We start from the raw sequence: 15,490 nt of genomic DNA, 5'->3' as shown, positions 1-15,490 counted from the left end.
TATAAAAATTACATTTTCAAGATATTACCTATTTAATAAGTCCTTTTTATTTTTTGATTTAAATGCTAATTTTGTTTCAAGATTTAAATTCATGGATTAAATAAATAATTTAACAATACAGTAAAGCCTTGAGTTCTATTATACAGGTGTATGTGAATGACTGGAACAAACTTCAAAGGTGAATCTTTAGTGAATTTTAAGTGTACTTTGATATACAGGTTGTTCATTTCAAAACTTTCCACCTCAATCTCTGTAAATCCGGAAGTTTAAAAAGAAAATCGCTGGAATAGGTAAAGAATAAAACCAAGGGGTACAACTTTTTATGCAAAAATTGACTCACTCACTTCAACCCCCCGCCGCACAGAAGCGAATTAGTTAAAAATCTTTGCCAAAAAGATATTTTTGTCAATTTTATACTGCAAAATTGGTGGAAATTAAAAAATATCTATACAATTACCAAGGATGAAGTATTTTATGATATACTGCGATTTTATTTAATTGTATCTACCCAAGGACTGTAGAATCTGACAGGACTGCTACATCCATTGTATTTTTGTAGTCCACTAGGGATTGGTTGCCCGCAGTCTACGTCACACTATTTGCCACGCCTGGTAACTGTCTGCGTTTTTAAAGGTTATATGATAGACATTAATACGTCTAAAAACATAAAACTTCAAAAATAATATGAATACGTCTAGGATATAACCTCTAAAAATACACAGCAAACGCATAGACCATAACAACAGCTGGGCGTGGAAAATGGTGTGACGTAGTTTGCGGGCAGGTTGTCACAACAATGGATGTAGCAGTCCTGTTAGATTCTACTGTCCTTGGTATCTACCTATATTTTTATATATAGGGTGGTCCGTTACTACTGGGACAGAGAGGAACAGTGAATTCCTTACATTAAATTGTTAGGATTTAATCCAATTTATGTTAGTCCAATTGTCAATAATAACGAAAATACTGATGATTACAGTTAATACTTTATTTTCGCTTTTCTTTAAATATTTCGTTTTCTCTTGCATTATGACCACAAAAATTGGTACATTACCATTTTTTAAGACGATAAATAATAATTTGGTATTAGTTTTGATTTATCTTTCAGATGGCACTGCCTGCCTTAAAAAACTCCTTTAAAATAGACATATCCTTATCATCGTTAAAATTTTTGCAACTAACACAACTTGAAACAGTTTCTCAGACATTTTCTAAAGTTCTCCGTTTCCAAGATAATCACTGTAAGGCAATTTGCAAAATTTAATTATGCTCAGTAAACATTAGTTGGCGTTGAAAATGATTTTATTTCATCAAACACTAGACTAACACTCTCAAATGGCATTAATACTACAGTATTGGCATTAATACTAGAGTATTAATGCTAATTGACAGTGAAAATTATTAAAGAAAAATGAAAATAAAGTATAAACTTTACCCATCTGTAACTTCGTTATTATTAACAAGTAGACTAAGATAAATTGGGTTAAATCGTAATAATTTAATGTAAGGAATTCACTGTTGCTCTGTGTCCCATTAGTAACGGACCAGCCTGTATAAGACGGATGGTTAATTATTTTCAACGAAAAAATCTTGCAAATAATAAATTGAATTGACACAATAACAACTTTTAATATTTTACCGAAAATTCAGTGTGTCAATTCAAGTTTTTAATTTCTTTCTAGAAAATTATTAACTTTAGAACGCTAACATCTCATACTAAAATTAATTAGTGTTTCAGAAAATAAATTGTAATTTTGGTTAGAAACCTTTTTGTGGACACCTATATTATCAATTTAATAGTGAAAAAGTGTCCCTTTATATTTATTTTCTAACTGCAAATGCGCTCCCCAAACAAACAGCACATAGCGGAAGTATGATTTTTTTCCGAATTTTATACACACACTATAATAAAAATTTATTTTAAGGTAAAACCGCAAAATACCGCAAGAATTTTTAGTAAAATCTACAATAGTAGGCTTTATACTACAACCAGTGTTGTTAAATACCCGGGTATTTATTTTCAAGGGTAAATTTCCTGGATATATACCCGGGGGTATTTACCCAAGATGGGTATTTAGAGGTATTTATAAAATTTAATTAAAACTCATTTATAACATCTGCAAGAATGCTACAATGATAGTAAAATTGCACGAAAGTACTGAAGAGAGTAGAAGTATTAAAGTACTGATTATGAGTAAAACAAGGCGATACAATGGTGAACCTAAATTGTTCATCACAGTCCTGGAGAGTGCATTTAAACAACTGGATTGGTCCCAAAAAGGCATAAACATTGATGGTAAATGCCTAAGTAATTTGTGCTACGCGGACGATAGAGTTCTTATTTCGGATAACCTTGGAGATGAAACTAATGCTGAACGATTTAAAGGAGGTGTGCGCAAGAGTCTGGCTAAATATCAACGTGGAGAAATCAAAATTTATGACAAATCTTGTTCCCAACTCTAACATCAACATTGGGGATAATGAGATTGAGAGGGTTGACAGCTATGTATATCTTGGCCATGAGGTTCGTGTATCGAGAGATAATTAAACAAGCGAACTAAACAGAATGATCACACTCGCATGGTCAGCCTACGGGAAATTTAAAGACATCTTTAAGAGCTATATTCCTATACAGGGTGTCTCAGCGAGATCGGTCATTAGACGTTTCGGGCGTTATTTCGGCGATTTCTTGGCGTCTGTTGGCCTTAAGTTGCTCGAGAGTGTCTGGCTTGTTGACATAAACCTGGCTCTTAAGGTATCCCCACAGGAAAAGCCAGGAGGCGTTAAATCAGGCGAACGCACCAGCCAGTCATAATCGCCACTTTTCGGTATCTATCAATAGAGCCATCAATAGTTCCAATTAATAGAGCAGTATGGCATGTTACACCATCTTTCTGGAACCAGTAGTCCTCCATGCCATTTTCTTTGAGTTCAGTTGACTGTCACCGTCGCGCCATTGTCACGCTTTTGAATATCAACACTTACAACAGCTATAGCCTTAACATTTTAATAAAAATCTTAATATTTTGCTCTGTACACGCGTTGAGCAAGCGCAACAGAGGAACTTTTATGGATATAAAATTTCACAATTTCAGCACGTTCTATATGTGGTGAAAATTGTACGTTTCCAATGCGCCATCAAACATGGCGATTGGCAGGAGGCTCAAAGTGACGCAAAGATAGATGGAGAAGTCGATGCTGGGTATAACCCTGAGGGACCACATACTAAATGAAGACCTATGAAGAAGAACTGGCGTAAACGATGTGGTCATCATTGTGGCAAAGCTTGATGATAATAATCATAATAACTTGATCTAATCTAAATTACGACAGATTCGTCTGATGATAATACGTTTTCGATCGTCGGCAATTCCTCGTCTTCAACGCCCATTTTATCATCTTCCTCTTCATTTTTATTCATTTATTTTGATATATTTTTACTTGTATCACTTTTATACGTACTCTGTTTGGGTATTTACCCTGGGCTGGGGTAAATACCCGGATAAATACCCATTTTATAAATACCTACCCGCCGGGTATTTACCCAGCGCCCATCACTGACTACAACACGTATACAATATTACTTTTGAACAACGTTAAACAATTTATTTTTTGCCCATCTTAATATCGTAAAATAAATTATTTTCTCAATTTCCACATATGATGTAATCAAACAATATTACAAAAATACTAATAACCGAATTGTTGCTTTCTGTATATTATACAAATCTTCTTACCACCAGCAATACGTTCTATGATAAATTTTCGAAATATATAAAAAAAGTGTAAAGGAAAAAATTAATTAAAAACCACAATTTTTACCGACGTTTTATCTAGGTGATAACTGTTTACTAAACAATCAATTAACAACTAAAATATTTTGGCGGCGATTGTTACAATAATTATAAATAATGTGTTTCGAGGCACCTTGGGGTTTACTTAATCAAAAAGCAATAATTGCATTTTCAATCTTATTCCTTAAATTTTTCCAATTTTGGCCGAGATTTTTAAAAAATTCGCCTGTGTGCGCCGTCAGAAACCAACCCCTTAAAAATCTTAAATGGAAAGGGGTGTCAAGTGATACCTCATTTTAAAGGTCTTTTAAGGTACTACATGTTAGTATTTATTTTTTTTAAATTGATCGATTCGTTTTCGAAATTTTTGCGAAAATCTTTGTTTTGTATTTCCCGCTTTAATTAATATTAAAAACTTTAATCACCTTCTTAAAACCAAGAATAAGTAATCTTTTACTATTAATTTATAAAATTAAATTACCATGTTCGTTTTTACAACGACCATTAAACCTTTGTTATTTCGGAGCAATCGGAAATATTTAAGAAAACTAAACACGTATAATTATGAATTAAACTAAATTTTATTGAAAGTATTTTACATTAAACCTGTATGAAAATTACTCTTGACTCGAATGGCCAAAAAAAGGGACGAAATTTTTCTCTTTCTATAAACGGTGCGAGAAAAGAATAAAATAAAAGTGCAATTCTGAACATAAGTTTATTTGGTTATTACTTAAACAACTTTGTGTTATCCACTTAACAAAGTTATTTAAATAAAACAGCAATAATGGTTTACAGTTTGCAGGAAAGGATTGAAATTTTATTGTATTAATCCCAAAATGAATGTGCTCGACGAACTGCCGCAGTTTTTAATGAAAGGCATCCAGATAAGAACGTATCTCATACATACGTCCTGAATCTCATGAAGAAATTCACTCAGACTGGGTCCGTTGCCAACATAAATCATAATGAGTCGAGAGTTTTGAATGAAACCGCTCAACTGGAAGTGTTAGGTCATTTCGGTATCAGCCCCAATACTTCATTGCGTCAGGTATCTCGTGCAACTGGTATATCCTTGGGTTCTGTTCATAAAGTTGTAAAACTTCACAAATTCCATCCTTATAAATTGAAAATACATCAAGAGCTAACTGAAGACGGTTTTGACAGGAGAATACAGTTTTGTGAAGAAGTGACCACTATTATTAATAATAACAACGTTTTTATGAAAAATATCTGCTTTAGTGATGAATGCACTTTTTCTTTAAATGGATTTGTAAATAAACATAACTGCAGATATTGGAGTAATGAAAACCCTCATCTGACTGTAGAAGGGCATACACAATATCCTGAAAAAGTTAATGTATGGGCCGGCATTTTGGGAGACCAAGTGATTGGTCCAGTGTTTACCGATGGAAATTTAAACGGCGAAGTGTACTTGGATATGTTAGAAAATACTATCAATCCACTAATTACGGAAGCTCTCGAGAATCAGTTGGATAGAGAAGAAAATGCCTTACTTGATGAGAATGAATTATATTTTCAACAAGACGGAGCTCCTCCTCACTATGTTCTCCCAGTACGACAGTGGTTAGATAATACGTTTCCAAACAGATGGATAGATCACCAGATTTGACGCCATTAGACTTTTTTTTATGGGGTCATTTAAAGTCTGTTGTATTTACCTCTCAACCTCAAAATTTAGAAGAACTTCGTCAGAGAATTACTGCAGCTTGCCGTGGAATTCAAAGGGAAGTTTTTGAAAATGTGCGCCGTAGTTTTGAACAACGGTTGTACCATTGTTTAGCTAATAACGGACAACACTTTGAACAATTATTAAGTTGATTTTCTCTGCAAAAAGTTTTTGTACATAATTAAATAACTGAAAATAAAATAAAACGTTTCAAGCAGTTAAAAGTTGTTTAAATAATAACCACATAAACCTAAAAGAAAAGAAAAATGAAACAGAAATCGTTTTTTCTAAATATCTCTGACAGACGCCAGGCAAGCTAGCCAACATAGGTATATCATTGTCAAAATAACCTAAATATCAAAGATTTCGGATTGCTCCGAAATAATAAAGGTTTAATGGTCGTTGTAAAAACGAACATAGTAATTTCATTTTATAAATTAATAATAAAAGATTACTTATTCTTGCTTTTAAGAAGGTGATTAAAGTTTTTAATATTAATTAAAGCGGGAAATACAAAACAAAGATTTTCGCAAAAATTTCGAAAATGAATCGATCAATTCAAAAAAACTAAATACTAACATGTAGTACCTTAAAAGACCTTTAAAATGAGGTATTACTTGACACCCCTTTCCATTTAAGATTTTTAAGGGGTTGGTTTCTGGCGGCGGGGGGTTGAAGCGAGTGAGTCAATTTTTGCATAAAAAGTTGTCCCCATTGGTTTTATTCTTTACCTATTTCAGCGATTTTCTTTTTAAACTTCCGGATTTACAGAAATTGAGGTGGAAAGTTTTGAAATGAACACCCTCTATGAACCATGGGCGATGAATTTTTGTTTAATTTTTTTTTCTCAAAAACCATAAACGCTAGAAAAATGAAATTTGGGAAATATGTTTAACTCATAATAGAGCACGTTTTGACCCTATTTGTACTTTCAACCTACCCTTCTAAACTACTAAACGTAACCACCCCCGTTCAATTTAACCCGACTTTTTTTTTATGAAGATGATAAATACATTGACAAAATTTCAGTTAAATAGATAAAACTATTTTAAAACTTTTTTGTCTCTCTGATGTTCTTCTAAAATTTAATAATTTCTGAGAAAAAAAATAATTAAGCAAACACTTAAGCTGTAGGGTTGTTAATCGAAAGTTGGAATGAATTTTTATTGATAAAATCTTAGTAGGCTTTGTCAGACATATTTTTGACGTTTAAATGTCAGTGGTTTTCTTACTATTATTATTGTTTTATTTAAAATTTTGAAACGTCGAGTGAACGAGCGTGAATGCGATAGAACTTTATTTAAAAATTAATTGGAAAAACAATAATAATAGTAAGAAAAACACTGACATTTAAACGTCAAAAATATTTCTGACAAAGATTGCAAACTATAGATGTGATTTTTTTCAAAAAAAACCATTGTTTGAAAACGATGAAAGATATTTTATTCAATTATTAAATCGGTGCTACGTTACGTTTCAACCAAAAAGTTGGTCTTCTTCAGGCACGTCGTCTTAGGATGTAGAAAATGGAGGATATGGTCTATATAAACTTAACATCGTAAAAGCAATTAAGACAATTCGTTATTTAGACGTACAGGGTGGGCAAATTTGGGTGTTATTATAGGTTATCTTAGAAACTATAAGAGATACGAAAAAAGTAGGTGCCATGTCCCGGTCTCTTTTTTCGATACTAACCCAATCCTGCAAACACCAAACCTCTATCTTCTTTTGTTTTTAAGTTATAGCCAAAAAGTCAAATTTTCGTGATTTCAAAAAATGCTCATATTTCGTTTATTTTTGAAATTAGAGAAATGGGGTTGATTAAGATCGTCTTAAGACACTTTTTTAAGTAGAATATACTGCCGTTGAAAAATTTTAAAAATATTTGATGATTTTTGAGATACAACACAAAGTTGTGTTTTTTTGTTAAATACAAACTATAGTAGATTATGGTGTTACTGAAAAGAGCATATTTGTAGCTTTCCAATGATGTATTGGTGTATTTGGGGAAAATAAGCGTTATTTTTTAATTCTAAAATATTAAAGATTAATATTCAAAATTTTAATTATAGTAGGCGAGGAAAACGTTAAATACCACTTAGTTACTATAGTAACGTGAGTTTACTGATCATTTTATTCATTAATTTTTCGAAACGAGTTTCCCGCTTAAAAATTCCTCATTATCTTTAAATACATAAAGCGATAAAATTAAAAAATTATTCTTTGAAAATGATAGATAAGGCTCCATATACCATATAAACATCGTTTCAATGGAAAGTCCGCTGCCCAGTTTATGATCCCTAATCTTCCTCTATCTCACCCAATTTCAAAAGAAAAGGTTGCTAATATGAAAAAACTTCTAAATCTCCTGGTTGGGGAAAACAGGGACGATACTACCGAAGATTTCATTCATTGATACCCAACTGTTCTAACCTTACAACCAGCAAGTTTAGTAGAAGAAGATCTAGAAGAAGTCTGTGACTGTTTAGTTCCTGAAGTTGTTGTTCATATTATTTAATTATTCATTAATTAATATGTTTCTTGTATTTTTAATAAACAAACTTTATCTACAAATCATTTTTTATTGGTGAACAAAGTAAGGGATAAGATACTGAGAAATTTAAATCAACTCTTCAAAGTTTTTATTCATTGGTACAAAACCAACTTTCTCCTGCATAATGGTACAAGGGCAACTTTCTGTCATATTCGTGCAAAACCATATAGCAATTAGGTAGTAATTACCAGAGCCCGGACAGTTTAGGAAAGTTATCCTAAAACGCCTCCCACTCCAGTCTCAAAAATTCAATCGAAGGGTGCGAACCTGTCGGATACGTCATACCTTATGTCACGAAATAAATTATGAATTAATTTATTAATTATAAATTTAATAAAACCAAAAATGAATAATTCAGTCGTATTTTTATATTATTTTTATTAATTCATTAATTAATGTTGCACAGCAAGTTCTTCGCTAAGGTACGCTCATCGCTCTTCGAAATTCAATTTTGAAGAGTAACTTAGTGATCAAAAGGTGTCAAAAGCGACAACAACGTACTTACGTCGTTGTCATGGAATTCATTTCGTGTGGAGGGGCGCACTTTTCCTAAACTGTCCGGGCTCTGGTAATTACTGTCCGAACCCGCCTACTATAATCAAAATTTTGAACTTTAGCGCTTACTATTTTGGAATTGAAAATTAACGCTTATTTTCCGCAAATACACCATACATGCGATACATCATTGGAAAGCTAAAAATATGCTCTTTTCATTAACATCATAATCAAGTATAGTTTGTATTTAAAAAAAAACTTTGTGTTGTGTCTCAAAAATCATTAAATATTTTTAAAATTTTTCAACGGCAGTATATTCTACTTAAAAAAGTGTCTTAAGAACGTATCAACCCCATTTCTCTAATTTCAAAAATAAACGAAATATGAGCATTTTTTGAAATCACGAAAATTTGACTTTTTGGCTATAACTTAAAAACAAAAGAAGATAGAGGTTTGGTGTTTGCGGGATTGGGTTAGTCTCGAAAAAAGAGACCAGGACATGGCACCTACTTTTTTCGTATCTCTTATAGTTTCTGAGATAGCCTATAATAACACCCAAATTTACCCACCCTGTACATAATTTTTGTTGAAGTTTAAAATTTACATGTGAGTCGAATTCTTTATATTTATATACATATATATAAATATATATATATATATATATATATATATATATATATATATGTCTACTATTATTAATACTCAAAAATCAAAAAACAGTACTTTGTAAGATGACGACCGGAATACAATTTGCAGAACAGGTTTTGAAAATTTGGACTTTACTGCAATGTGTTCGATGTGTGACTGAATAAAATATCTTTCATCGTTTTCAAACTGTTTTTTTTTTTTTAATTCACATCTATAGTTATACATATACGATGAAAATAGAGCCAACATTAGCTAAAAGATTGCAAAGCCTACTAAGATTTTTTCATAAAAATTCATTCCAACTTTTGATCGACAACCCCATATTAGAAAATAAAATAAATTTTATATACATTTTTAGTAGAATAATTATTAGTTATAGTACCGTAATTTACAGGAAACTGTAAATTTAATTTCTTTGACATTAAAAAAAAGTTCTCTCTAACCCCATATTTTTGTAATCAGAAGAAAACAACGAATTTAATAAGCGAACAATCAGTGGTTGTTTCCATTTAAAAAAACGAAAATTGTCATATCTCAAAATCTAAAACAGAAATTTTTTTTTGACTACGTCATTCAATTCTCTGTAAAAAAGTGTCTATAAATTACACTTTACATTAAGTGTCTCAGACATTAAAGTGTCTTAGTAATAATACTCCACTTATAATAATAACCAAGATAATTGCACTTGCTAGTTTTACGATATTTTCAATTTTGGCCTCTAGGGGAAAAACAAAAGACGATAGCGCTTTGAGGTTTTCGACGTTGGAATTTATTTAAAAAAAGAGATCGAGACATGTAAGCTACTTTTTTTCTAACTCTTATAGTTTCCGAAATAGCCTATTTGGACATCGAATTTGAACCATCCCGTACCCTAATTTTTCGTTTATTTCTTTTATTAAGTTTATAATAGGTTTGTTCGGAGAACGATTGCTGATTGATTGTTTACTATTACGCATGCGTATTAGGTTTTAAGTGTTCGCAGTAGACAAATTTGTGATTTTTCTAATCGCGTAATACGTTCGTAGTACTTGGCTGACTGATTTCCAACTGAAAACAAACCGTCAGAATAATTTCTTGCCAGAGCTGCAAATTATTCTGATTTTTGTGACACACATGCGCATTTCGTCAATCATTTACACAAAACAACAAAACTTGCTATAATTTCCCACATCTTTTTAAAATTTCGCACTTTTAACGTTCCAACGCTTTTTCTGTGTTTGTACAAATCGAGTAGCACCAAAGTACTTTTGCGTGTCCAAGACACGCTTTTGTTGGAATCTTCATCTAATACGTTGAATTCCGTCATTTCTGCGGTATTCATTTAATTTATATTTACCAATATTTACTAGCTAAGAGAAATTGCTCGTCTTGTAAACCGAAATGTTACAACGGTCTTGAGATGTCGGTCCAAAGGGTCCGAGGAAGGGGTGCAACAACGTCGCCTTGGGTCTAGACGTCCCAGCAGAAGACGAAAGACTAAAGATCGAGAAGAATGTCGCTTAAGACTTTTGGTCACAAGAGACAGACTTTCAACAATTCAATCGACACAGGATAATGCGGGCCCTCATACGGCAAGGGCTACAACACGTTTCTTTGGAAGAAGCTAACATTGCCGCCGAAGCTTGCATTGATATACCACAGGTAGCTATAGATCACTTGATTGATAGCATGCCACGATGTCTAATGAGTGCTTTACAAATCGCGGCGGAGCAACTCATTATTGAAAAAAAACTTTTTAATTTTTATTTCAAATAAATTTTTAAATTTTAATAAAATCGTTCAATAAATTCTAGGTGTTGCAAATTTTATGGAAGTCAGTATATGTAATTTATCTGTTTGATTATGCATATTAAATTAAATATTATTTTCACTTTTAAGTTTTTGATATCAGGTATTTTACAATTATCATGGCGCTCCATGGTGTTGTGCACCCTGGGTCAGTCGCTCCCGGCCTCTCTGGTAGTTACGCTACTGCGCTAAACCCGAATGTTTCTAGGATTAGTGTTAGTTCTTGGTTTAGGTGTTATTCAGCGTTACATTGTTGTATATGTATTTTTCATTGAACTAAAACTAGTACTAACAATTTTTCATATAACGGACTTTTGGCTATAACGCAGTGGTTCTTAACCTGTGGGTAACTACTAATTATCCCTTGGGGAGTAAAATGTCAATATGGGATGCGTAACCAAGCCACACTGATTTCTAGAGTTTTTGGTGAACTGGCTCATAAACTACAGGTATTACTACTATTAATGTTGATGCAACTAATGTGATAAAAAAAAACAACAAAAGAAAAATTATAACAGAGCGAAACAAAAGGCGATGCACATCTTATTCTTTTTCTTAAATTGTAATGTACCTAATCAATCGCGTTGACTGGATTGTTTAACTGAACTTATAAAACCTTGCCTAGTAGATGCAATAAAGTTTGTTGTGGGCGAGTAATATACAGAGTGTCCGGAAATGACGTGTGCAATGGAAGATCACATAGTAGTACCTTGTAGCAGTACCTTGACCAAAAATATGATGATCTTGTCTACATATAAAATTGCTTAGTTTAGTCGCTAGAGGGCTTTAAAAATAATATTTTTAAAAAATACAGCACATTTTCTCAGCGCCTTGAAGTACTGGGTAATGCACTGTTTGGGCAAAGTCGAATGATAGTACATACTTGAGTTGGATGTTCAGTGGTTCCCCATGTTTGATAATAAAATAATAAGATCGTAATAAGATCGATAATAAAATATAATAAGATCGTTGATTCTTAGCTTTTTCAATGTGATCGCAGCAACTGCTTTTTCATTGCATAATATCGCAGAGATCATCCGCAGGTTTCATGACCGTTACGTACGGTATGTACTTTATCCAAATTCTACTAAAAGATTTGTAGCTTAATTTACGTTCGTTTGAATTGAGCGAAGAGATAGGTTCTCGCTTGATGGGAGTTTCAATACCCGAAAATCTTTAAAATTCGGAAGTCGACCAGCCAGAGGAATTGCCATCCGTTCTCCAGTCGCTTTTATGAAGTCAACTACCTTTTGTATCACTTCGGGCTTAAGAGCTGCTGGATTCGTACATGGCTTATTTGTCAAAGCATGTATCCTCAGAGTTACGCCTTTACTATTGAAATACTTCAATAAATTTTCAAACCGACGTTTACCGCAATCTTTAACATTAGATGGTCCTAGATCATCTCCTTCGATGTCGACATCAATATCCATTTCGGAAATAGAATCATCATTCTTATCGAAATAAATTTCGTTAACAACTTTCAATTCGTTTTCTGATCACAAAACCGCGTTGGTGTAAGATGGGATGCGTTAATAAAGGTATTACTGTATCTAATAACTTCATAACTTGTAACTACTAAGCTAACGAATAATGTAACATTGAATACATGATAGATTTGTGTAAAAAATTAACGCGCAGTTGCTACAAACTTCAATCGTATTTATCTCGAAAATAAATTTTCGTACATAAACCCCTTTTCCGTAGTCCAGGTCACAAATAATAATAGAAATAAATTAAACGAAAAACTGTCAAAATGTCATGGCGTTCCGGAATGTTTATAGATAATTTGTAGAGAATTAAATTTCCTTTCGGGTAGACTAATAAAATATAGTACGATCCATTTAAAATTTTCGACTTTCTTGCCATTGAATATGGAGAAACCGTAATTTAATTTTTGACCAGATGATAAATGACAATCTATTTGACAGCATCCGAAAAGTAATCGTGCCAATTTAGAGCTTTTTTGAATGAACGCTGGCTAAGATATGGGGTGTAAAGAGCATGGTGAAATTTGCAAAAAAAAACTTAAAATCAATATAACTCAAAACCGAAAAACGCTAGGTAACAATAACTTTCATGAAAGTCAACATATTTTTTTACGTACAATTAAAAGGTGTAATAAAAACTATAGCATTCCATTTCAAATAACGAATTTTAAGTCTATTTCCGGTGGACTGGACGTGACAGCCATCTTGAAAATATTTTAGATCGAAAGTTCCGAATAAACAACAAATACTACCAAAATTTTGTACCAAAATACTTACCAAACAACTGTACGAATAGTGGAACCTAAAAAAGTTCTAACGAAGCAGTTACTTGAGACACTTGTATGTATTACATACAGGCTGTATCTGAATGACGTGCTCAAATTTCAGGGAGTGATTCATTAGGCAATTTTAAGGGTACTTTCTTATATAAACTATGAGCGATTTCGACTCCCCTGCGAATTTTTTTTTCCCGAAAACCATTAACACCAGGAAAATGAAATTTGGGAAATATGTTTAGCTTATAATAGGGCATGTTTCGAGCCTATTTGTACTTTCAATCTTCCCTTCTAAGTTACTAAACATAACCACCCCCGTTCAATTTTTGTCTAGATCTTTTTTATGACGATGATAAATACATTGGAAATATTTTATTTAGATAGACGAAAATATTCTAAAACTTTTTTGTCTCTCTGATGTTCTTCGAAAAGTTGATAGTTTCTGAGAAAAAATTAATTAAGCAAACACTAACTGTTAAGCTCTAGCGTTGTTAATCGAAGGTTGGAATGAATTTTTAAAGAAAAAGGTTTTCTTACTATTATTATTGTTTTATTTAAAATTTTGAAACGTCGAGTGAACGAGCGTAAATGAGGTAGAACTTTATTCAAAAATTAATTTGAAAAACAATTAAACGTACTATGAACGTACTATATTTTATTAGTCTACCCGAAAGGAAATTTAATGCTCTACAAATTATCTATAAACATTCTGAAACGCCATGACATTTTGACAGTTTTTCGTTTAATTTATTTCTATTATTATTTGTACCATTAACTACGGTTGATAATCTTTTAGTTTTTCTAGCTTTTATTTACCAAAAATTACAAACAGAAGAATAAATAAATGAAAGAACGAAAACAAAAAACTGATGACAAAAATTAGATTTGGATAAAAAATATGAATTTATAATATAAATTTTTTATTAAATTTAATTTGGATATGCAATAAAATACGATAAAATATTTATTATTTTTATTTTTTTATTTTTTTTCTTTGTGATGGGCTTTAGGTTTCTTAGACATCTGTCATTAAGTGTTCGATACGTCTTGTTCAAAAGTTTATTACTTTAGCCATTAATACAAAATGAATTTTAAGTATCGGCGTTGGAATAATTTGCCATAATGTTCAATGACTTACACCTGCCGTCAAATGTAACTAATGACAACAATAATACAAACATGGACCAAAAACTGTCAATGTTCCACGGCTTTCTTAATAAAAAAATCTGGGTGCCGTACATGTTTTGATAAATTTACCAATATGACGGAAACTACAATAAATAGATATAGGATTGCTTATAGATTACTTGTGGAGAATTAAATTCCCTTTTTGATGTTCTAAAAAAATAAGGGGCGTTCTATTTAAAATTTTCCATTTTCTCACCATTGAATGTGGAGAAACAGTAATTCAATTTTTGACCAGCCTGTATAAGATACTCTGATAAAACAAATGGCAATCTATTTGACAATATCTGAAGAGTAATGGTGCCAATCTAGAGCTCTTTTGAATGAATGTTGGCTAGAGATATGGGGTTTTAAAGAGCATGGTGAAATTTGCCAAGAAGAACTAAAAATCAAAATAACGCGAAAACAAAAAACGCTAGGTATGAATAACTTTTATGAAAGTCAACATATTTTTTGGCGTACAATTAAAAGGTGTAATAAAAACTATAGCCTTCCAATTAAATTAACGAAGTTTAAGTCTACTTCCGGTAGACCGGAAGTGACAGCCATCTCGCAAATATTTCAGATCGAAAGTTTCAAATAAAGAATCTATGCTACCAACATTTTAAAACTGTACGAATAGTGGAACCTAAAAAAGTTCTAACGAACCAGTTACGTGGGATACCTGTATGTACAACATATATAAAATAAATACTAAATGATTAGTACCAAAAATTTTAATGTAGTACAAAATTAGTACATAAATAGCACAAAATATATATACAGGGTGTGAGATAAAAAACGCCCCAAGCTGTAACTCTGTCATTTACATTCCGATTTTCATGAGCGAGGTATCAAATGAAATGGTTTGATGAATACTATGATTCTTCAATTTCAATCGATTATCAAATTTTGATTTTCAAATTGTCTTCACGTTGTTGGTTAGAGATTTTTTTGCTGAGGCCATTAGTGTACAATATATCAACATTAATGGTAATTGTAGTAGAGAAAAACATTAAAATAATTTCCGAACATTCTCTTAAAGTCACTTGTGTTATACTGTAGTGTGCCATGGGAAAAAATGATCATTT

This window comes from Onthophagus taurus, chromosome 1 (assembly GCF_036711975.1).
Source record: "Onthophagus taurus isolate NC chromosome 1, IU_Otau_3.0, whole genome shotgun sequence".
In the NCBI taxonomy this organism is placed as follows: Eukaryota; Metazoa; Arthropoda; class Insecta; order Coleoptera; family Scarabaeidae; genus Onthophagus; species Onthophagus taurus.
This window is presented reverse-complemented; position numbering follows the sequence as displayed.